General features: G+C 39.2%; 1 pseudogene; it reads left to right on the forward strand.

Moving 5' to 3' along the window:
- The first annotated feature begins 4,659 nt into the window (after positions 1–4,659).
- On the forward strand, positions 4,660–6,023 carry LOC142839228 (tubulin alpha-1B chain-like; annotated as a pseudogene).
- Positions 6,024–8,702: the final 2,679 nt, after the last annotated feature.

An 8,702-nucleotide genomic window follows, 5' to 3' on the forward strand; every position in this document is an offset into this window, starting at 1 on the left:
TACATGGTAGATGCCTGGAATTGGACTCTCCTACAAACTAATATTAATAAAATAAAATAATGTTTTAAGATGTTGAGAATTCTGATATAGAAGGGATATGCCTCTAGGTGGGACCTATCTGTAATAAGTGAAAACTAGCATCAAGTTGAATGAGGAAAATGGAAGGATTCCTAAGGTCTAGAACAAGACAAAAGTCCTCACTTTTACTACAGCATTCACTATCATTTTGGAGTTAAAACTAGAACTATCAGGTGAGAGAAAGAAACAAGACTTTTAAGTTAACAAGGTGATGTCAAACCTTCACTGCAGGCGACATGATCTCTACTCAGGAAACCCCAAGATTTCCACCAAACTCTAGTAGAACTAATAAATGCACCAACTTTGCCAGACACAAAGCCAACATATAAAACGAGCAGTGTTGCCATAGGAAACTAGTGAGTTATCTGGAAGAGAAACCAAGAAAGCAAGCACAGCTACAAAGCTACAAAGAGAGATAGACTACCCAGGAGAAATTAGATTAGAAGAAGTTATAAAACACTGATGAAAGAAATTGAATAGACAAAAGATGGAGGTAGTATAAACATTAACAGACTAGTAGACTCCATAAAGGTAAAATGTTAGCACTATTGAAAGAATCTAAAGATTCAATATTATCTATTTCAAAGTACCAATGGCGTTCATTATAGGAACAAGAGAGACAATTAGAAAATTAGCTAGAACACCCCTGTTCTTCCACCACCCCCAACAAAACATAAACAGCTAATGATATCTTACATAAAAGAACAAAGTTAGAGACAAGCATGTTGGTAGACATCTAAAATTAAAACATTAGAGAGGTTGAGGAGGGAGGGTTGCCTTAGTTTAAAACCAACCTGGCCTAGAGAGTGAGGCGCTGACTCCAAATAAAAAAAAAGGAAATGAGTGAGAGAAAGAGAGAGAGAGATATTAAAAAATATATTTTTAGCTTCAAATGTATGACAAAGCCATACTCATAATCTTGGGTTCTATGAAAAGATTAACAAATTTGAAAATACAATGAAAAGAAAAAAAAGAGAGAGAGATGGAGAGGGGAGTCTATAGATAGGTATGAAATAGTGAAAGTATTAATTTTAAAAAGGAACAATAGAATAAAGAAAAAGAAAAAACAGAAGACCTAAATTAATAGAATTGGAAATGAAAAGGGCATGTCACAACAGATTCAAAGGGAACTAAGAAAATACTTTGAAAAACTTTCTGTTTCAACATGTTAGAAAATCTGGAAGAAATGGATACATTCTTAAATGCATATGACTTTCTGAAGATAGAAATCCAGAGGATAGAAGCAATATAAGCAGAGCCATGATAAGCAATGAGGCTGAAGCAGTAATTAAGTCTTCCATGAGGAAAAGCCTAGGGCTTAATGAATTTGCTGCAGAATTCTACCAGATTTCAAGGAAGATCCGATTGTAAGAAATTAAAAAACAACGAACAGTATCAAACTCATTCTACAAGCCCAGTATATCCTTGATACACCTTGATATCCAAACTTCATAAATATACAACAAAAAATAAAACTGCAGAATAATCTCTCTGATAGATATAAATTATCAACCAAAACTGAAAAGTCAAGTTCAAAATCACATTAAGAAGCTCATACACCTGAACAACTTGGTTTTTTCCCAGGGATGAAAGGTTAATATAATGTTCACATATTAATAAAGGAAATAAATTACATGAATAAAATTAAATAAAGAAATCACTAAGCCATCTCTATAGATGCAGAAAAGTCATTTGAAAGATAAAGTTCATGTTCCTTCATGAGAAAAGTTCCAAAGAAGTTAGGAATAGAAGGATTATACCATCACACAATAAAGGCTATATAGGGAAAACCTATAGCCAATATTATATTAAGTGGTATAAAATTGAAAGCTAATGAATTATTTAAATAAGTGAAAGTAGAATTACCACTTTCCCCAATGATATCGCCTGTGAGTGTGTATCCAAGGGAGTCAGCATCCTGTCTCAGAGGTGCTTGCACATGCACGGTTAATATTGCTCTCACATAGTGAGGAAGCCTGGAAGTCCACCAACTGGTGAATGGATAAAGAAAATGTCAAGCATAAATACAATGAAATTTTTATTCAGCTATAAAGAAAAACAAGATTGTGTAATTTGCAGAAAACTTAACATTTTATTAAGTGAGGCAACTCAAGCTTAGAAAGACCAACATCACATGTTTTCTCTGAATCACAGATCCTAGGTTCTGTTAACTATATGCATCAACATGGGAATAATGTGGGTAACATTACAATGTGGGTAACAGTCAGAACCCTGGAAAGGAGCCATGAGACTAAGAAGTAGTTAGTATAAGGGATGTGGTGGAAAAGACAATAGAACAAAATAGAAAGGTGAATGTTGGAGCAAAGGAAACTGAGGACTCTGGGATAGGAGAGCTGTCATTAAAAGGACATCAGATAATCGATGGGGAGACTGTGGGGGAGAAAAGCAACCTTGAATGGCATTAAGAGGAATGGCTATTAAGGAATCAATGTGAAGGTTCCTTAGAAAATTGAAATACAAAGGCCATATGTCCAGCAGTTCCGTTACTGTGCAAATGACCAATGTAAATGAAATTACTTCCTCAAAGAATAATCTGCATTCTTATGTCCCTTGCAACACTATTTACCATAACTGAGAAATGGGAACAATCAAAGTTTCCATTAACAGACAAATGGATGAAGGCAACCAAGAACACACACACACACACACACACACACACACACACACACACACACACACACTTAAATATTATTCAGCCATCAAAACTTGTGAAATCCTCTTATTTATGCCATGATGTAACTGGAGCTAATCACGCAACCAAAATAAGCCAGACAGAAAAACAAGTATCTCACAATGCCATTCCTATATAAAATATAAAGTGTTGATTGCACACAAGTCTGGAGTTGAATGAGCCTGTGGAGTGGAAGGGAGACAGGGATGAGGCAAGGTAATTACTGTGCGCTAAGTGACAGTTCTGTGCGAGATTGCATAGTAGGGCAACGGTAGACCACAGCGATGTATTGTATACTTCAAAATGCTAGCAGAAAGGATTTTAGACTTCTTACCACATAGCATGCAAGCTGTTTGGAGATATAGACACGTTAAATCTTATTTAAACATTATACACCATAAACCAGACCCAAAAAGAGGAACATGGGATGTACTCACTCATATTTGGTTTCTAGCCATAAATAAAGGACATTGAGCCTATAATCCGTGATCCTAGAGAAGCTAAATAAGAAGGTGAACCCAAAGAAAAACATATAGTCATCCTCCTGGATATTTACCTTCATCAGGCGATAAAAGGAGACAGAGACAGAGACCCACATTGGAGCACCGGACTGAAATCTCAAGGTCCAAATCAGGAGCAGAAGGAGAGAGAGCACCTGCAAGGAACTCAGGACCGCGAGGGGTGCACCCACACACTGAGACAATGGGGATGTTCTATCGGGAACTCACCAAGGCCATCTGGCCTTGGTCTAAAAAAGCATGGGATAAAACCGGGCTCGCTGAACATAGCGGACAATGAGGACTGCTGAGAAGTCAAAAACAATGGCACTGGGTTTTGATCATACTGCAGTACTGGCTTTGTGGGAGCTTAGGCTGTTTGGATTCTCACCTTACTAGACCTGGATGGAGGTGGGAGGTCCTTGGAATTCCCACAGGGCAGGGAACTCTGACTGCTCTTTGGGCTGATGAGGGAGGGGGACTTGATTGGGGGAGGGGGAGGGAAATGGGAGGCGGTGGCGGGGAGGAGGCAGAAATCTTTAATAAATAAATAAATAATAAAAATAAACATTATACACCTTAAACACACCTCACAACACAACTTGGTGCCATATTTATATACTCCATCAGTTTAATTTAACTTAAGGATGAATAACTAAAATAAGAGCACAGCTTTTGCATTCTTCTACTCTGTGTTCATTGTGCCCCATCCTTACATCATTCCGTGGGCTTGTTCCTTAATTTTGCATCTCCACTTCTTTCTATAGAATTCTTGCATTTCTGTTTATCAAGGTACCTCCAGAATTTTCCATCTGCCACACAGTAGATACTCACCAGATAAGCAAAACTTGCCTATGATCACACATTGACAAAATGACAGAGCGAAACAGATCCTCTTGCTCTTCTCTGGGATCCCAATTTCCTGCCATCTGTCCTCTCATTATGTCACACAAGTCTGAACGGCAAAAATATTTTTCTATTATCCTTCAAATTAATTTCCAGAGAACCCCAAATAATCCAACTAGTACTGCTACTTAAAATGATTTCTAAATTGGCTTTTAAACAGTTTTTTTGATCACATAAGAAAGTCATCGTGTTATATTATCATCCAGATGCTCTTTTTGCTGTTTTGATGATGCATTTTCTCACCAAAATGTCACTTTTTTGTCTGGTCACCTAACTTGACTGCATATGATCTCTGACTATTTAAAGAAATCAAATCACAATCTATTCTTAAAAATAGAATGGTAAGGCTGGAGAGATGCTTCAAAGGTTAAGAGTATTTATTGTGGCCTCATTGAATTACTTACCTCGACTCTTAGCTGTCAGGAACGGTAACCGGAACCTAATGTCTGCTCTGTCACCACGCCTTCTAACCTCGCCGTAGCTACTATGCGTGAGTGCATCTCCATCCATGTTGGCCAGGTTGATGTCCAGATGGACAATGCCTACTGGGAACTCTACTTCCTGGAACATGGCATCTGGCCTGATGGACAGATGCCAAGTGACAAGACAATTGAGGGAGGAGATGTCTTCTTCATCTTCAGTGAGACAGATGCTGGCAAGCCTATGCCCCGGGCAGAGTTCGTAGACCAGGAACCCAGTTATTGATGAGTTTGCACTGGTACCTACCGTCAGCTCTTCCATCCTGAACAGTTCATCATAGGCAAGGAAGATGCTGCTAATAATGATGCCCATGGCCACTACACCATTGTCAAGAAGTTCATTGACCTTGTCTCCAATAGAATTCGCAAACTGACAGACCAGTACCCAGGCCTTCAGGACTTCTTGTTTTTCCACAGCTTTGGCAGGGGTACTGGCTCTGGGTTCATCTCCCTGCTGATGAAGAGGCTCTCTGTTGATTACGGAAAGAAGTCCAAGCTGGAGTTCTCCACCTACCCAACCCCCAAGTTTCCACTACTGTGGTTGAGCCCTACAATTCCATCCTCACCACCCACACCACCATGGAGCACTCTGATTTTGTCATCATGGTAGACAATTAGGCCATCTATGACATCTGTTGTAGAAACCTTGATATTGAGCACCCCACCTACACTAACCTTAACTGTCTTATTAGTCACATTGGGTCTTCCATTGCTGCTCTCTCAGATTTGATGGAGCTCTAAATGTTGACCTGACAGAATTCCAGACCAACCTGGTGCCCTACCCTCACATCCACCTTCCTCTGGCCACATATGCCTCTGTCATCTCTGCTGAGAAACCCTACCATGAGCAGCTTTCTGTAGCAGAGATCACCAATGCCTGCTTTGAGCCAGCCAACCAGATGGTGAAATGTGACCTTCGGCATGGTAAATACATGGCTTGCTGTCTGCTGTAGCATGGTGATGTGGTTCCCAAAGGTGTCAATGCTGCCCTTGCCACCAACAAGACCAAGTGCAGCATCCAGTTTGTAGACTGGTGTCCTACTGCTTTAAGGTTGGCATTAATTACCAGTCTCCCACTGTGGTACCTGGTGGAGACCTAGCCAAGGTTCAGAGAGCTGTTTGCTTGCTGAGTAACTCCACAGCCATTGCTGAGGCCTGGTCTAGCCTAGATCACAAGTTTGATCTGATGTATGCTACGCATGCCTTTGTGTACTGGTATGTGGCTGAGGGTATGGAGGAGGGCCAGTGAAGATATGGCTGCCCTAGAAAAGGATTATAAGGAGGTTGGTGTGGATTCTGTTGAAGGAGAAGATGAGGAAGAAGGAGAGAAATACTAATCTGTTCTTTTAGCCCCTGGATCATGTCAAACTCCCAGAACCTCAGCTTCAACATTAGCTGGCAGCCACTGATGCTGTCATATTAACATCATTCTGTGATCATGTCTTTTCCTTTTCCATGAGTCCCTGTATGGTTAGTTCCACGATGTCCCAAAGTAAAAGCTTTTTTTTTTTTAATTTTTATTTTACTTGCAGAAGACTCAGATTTGATTCCCAGGACTCGCTGTTGTGTCAGAGGCTCACAGCTGTCTTTAATTTGGGGATATCTGAGCCAGACTTTTGGCTTCTGGCTTCTGTGGGCACCTACACCCATATGTGTGTTTATGTACACACATATGCACACACATAAGCACACATAATCGAATAAAATGAAACTAAAAAAGAATGACTTGTTACCATCAAATAAAGAATAAAGATAAGAAACTCATTCATTAATATGAAGGAGAATCATTGACTTGAGTGTGTGTGCGTGTGTGTGTGTTTTAATCTGTCACAAAACTAAATTCCTATGCCAGCAATGCTGCATAATTACTCCATGTAAGTATTTTGCTGGTGTATTTATATAAATTATCTGACTAAATTTGCATGTAAAATTTGTTCTGAGAAAAAATTATAACACGATTAAATTAAACTTAAGCCAGTGTACGATTAGTACAATTAACTATAAAGGCATAGGCAGATTTGTCAGCAAAATACCAATACTTCAAAGATCAAAAGGGGCAGAAAATTTACAAAGAAAAAAAATAAAACTGATCTTCAAGGCCATGGACATTAGACAAACAACACAAATTAAAACAAAACAATAATTTTACATGTCAAATTTAATGTTAAAAAATAAGATTTGACATTGGAGGAAGTGGGAAAGCAGATGTAAGAAATTCTGCATATCAGTTGTTCAGTTTCCGTAAGTCTAACATTAGTTTTAAATGTTAAATGAAAGAGTGAGCGCTTTGTTTAGCTTTTACTGTCTCCTTAGCTTGCTCCACATCGCTGTTACACACATGATTATTGTCATAATTGGTCTTGGCATCTGGCATTTGCATCTTCATCATGATTATCTTGGCTAGTCCTGATCCTTAGTGTTTCTATAGACAATGTAAAATCAATTTGTCAATTTCCACAAAATTGCTTCTGGGATTTTCTGCTAGAACTCCACTGGATCGTCAATTGGCTGAGAGAACTAGTCACGAAAGATGAACACTGCAGCAACAAAGTGCTGCCTGCCTGGCCCAGTGCTAAGTTCCAGGAGTGCACTCCTGCCCAGCCAGCACTAACGAGTGAGTTACACTGATCAGGGTTGGGATTTATTCTGATACACGTGCCGTGTTTGGAATATCCTTTTTGACAACAAAATGATCTGCTGTAGAAATGAAACTCATGGGAATTGTCCCAGTTTTGCAGAATTCATTGGTGGCTGTACTTCTACCAGCTCAGAACTCCAGGACAGGAATGCATTTAAGTGGAGTGCTTGACAGCATGTAGCTCAAAACAGCTTTAAGGAGAAATGAAAAAAAAATTCTACTCACTTATATAACAGTGTGTTGACAGCTAGACACCAGGACTCATGCAAGAGATGATATTGTACCTCTCTGGATCTCCAAACTCTATATGCCTCCCTGCATATTGACCATATTTTCCTCCAAGTCTTCCCTGAGGTACAAATGAGTCTAATACATTCAATTCTTCATTTAAAAAGAAGAGACCCCCCCTTCCCCACCTCTCCTGCACTGAAGCTGAAGGAAGATTGCTTGTCCTGCTGGGCCTTGGCTGCACAAGTCACTGTGGTCAGCAGGACAGAAGGCACAGATAGCTTTGCCCACATATCCACCCTACTTAACTTTGTGTATATTCTGAAGCTGGAGGCAGACCGCTGAGAACCATTGACCTCACCTACATCTTAAGAATGGGTGTCTCACACGTGAGATGAGTTCTCATTCTTGAAAGGGGCAGGGGTAGGAAGTCATCAGATAGAAATGGCTCATGTCACTGGAGTTACACAATCTGGGGCCTCGTTTCTCACCTGTGATAGTGTCACCCATCTGCCCATTCTAATGGGCCAGGCAATGGTGGGCAGAGGCAATGGACCTTTCACTAAGCACAACAGAAGGAAAAAGCTTGCAGAACCTGGGTAACTTTTAAGCATTATTAGAAAAATATTTTCAACTGTGTGATATAATGTGCTGTAGAAGTTATTTCCTGGAATTGTTGCCTAATATTTGTACATATACAAATAAAAATGGTAAATATTTGAATTATGTATTATGATGATTCGTTGCACAAATACATTATTAAATGATAATCACATTCAAGTTAATTAAGTATCTATCACTTTACATAGTCATAAGATCAACTGCTAGCCATTTTCACCACAGAATGCTGTATTATTAACTACAATCATATGCTGCAAAATAGAGCTTAAGAATTCATTCATATTATAACAAAGTTCCTACCCTTTAACCAATATCTGTGCAACCCACTCCACCACGGAGTTCCTAACAACAAGCTTGTAATTATGTTTTCATAGAATTGATATTTTTGCATTTCATACTTAAGGAAGCTCTGCAGTATTTGTGTTTCTGTGACTGATTTGATTTGTTTAGTGTTATACTATGTAAACATTAAAAAAAAACCAGTAAAACTCAACATATTTCCAAACAGAGACCTGGGCAAAGACATGAACAGAGCACATCACACAAGACAAGATGAACAAATG

Source organism: Microtus pennsylvanicus, chromosome 1 (assembly GCF_037038515.1).
Source record: "Microtus pennsylvanicus isolate mMicPen1 chromosome 1, mMicPen1.hap1, whole genome shotgun sequence".
NCBI classification, from domain to species: domain Eukaryota; kingdom Metazoa; phylum Chordata; class Mammalia; order Rodentia; family Cricetidae; genus Microtus; species Microtus pennsylvanicus.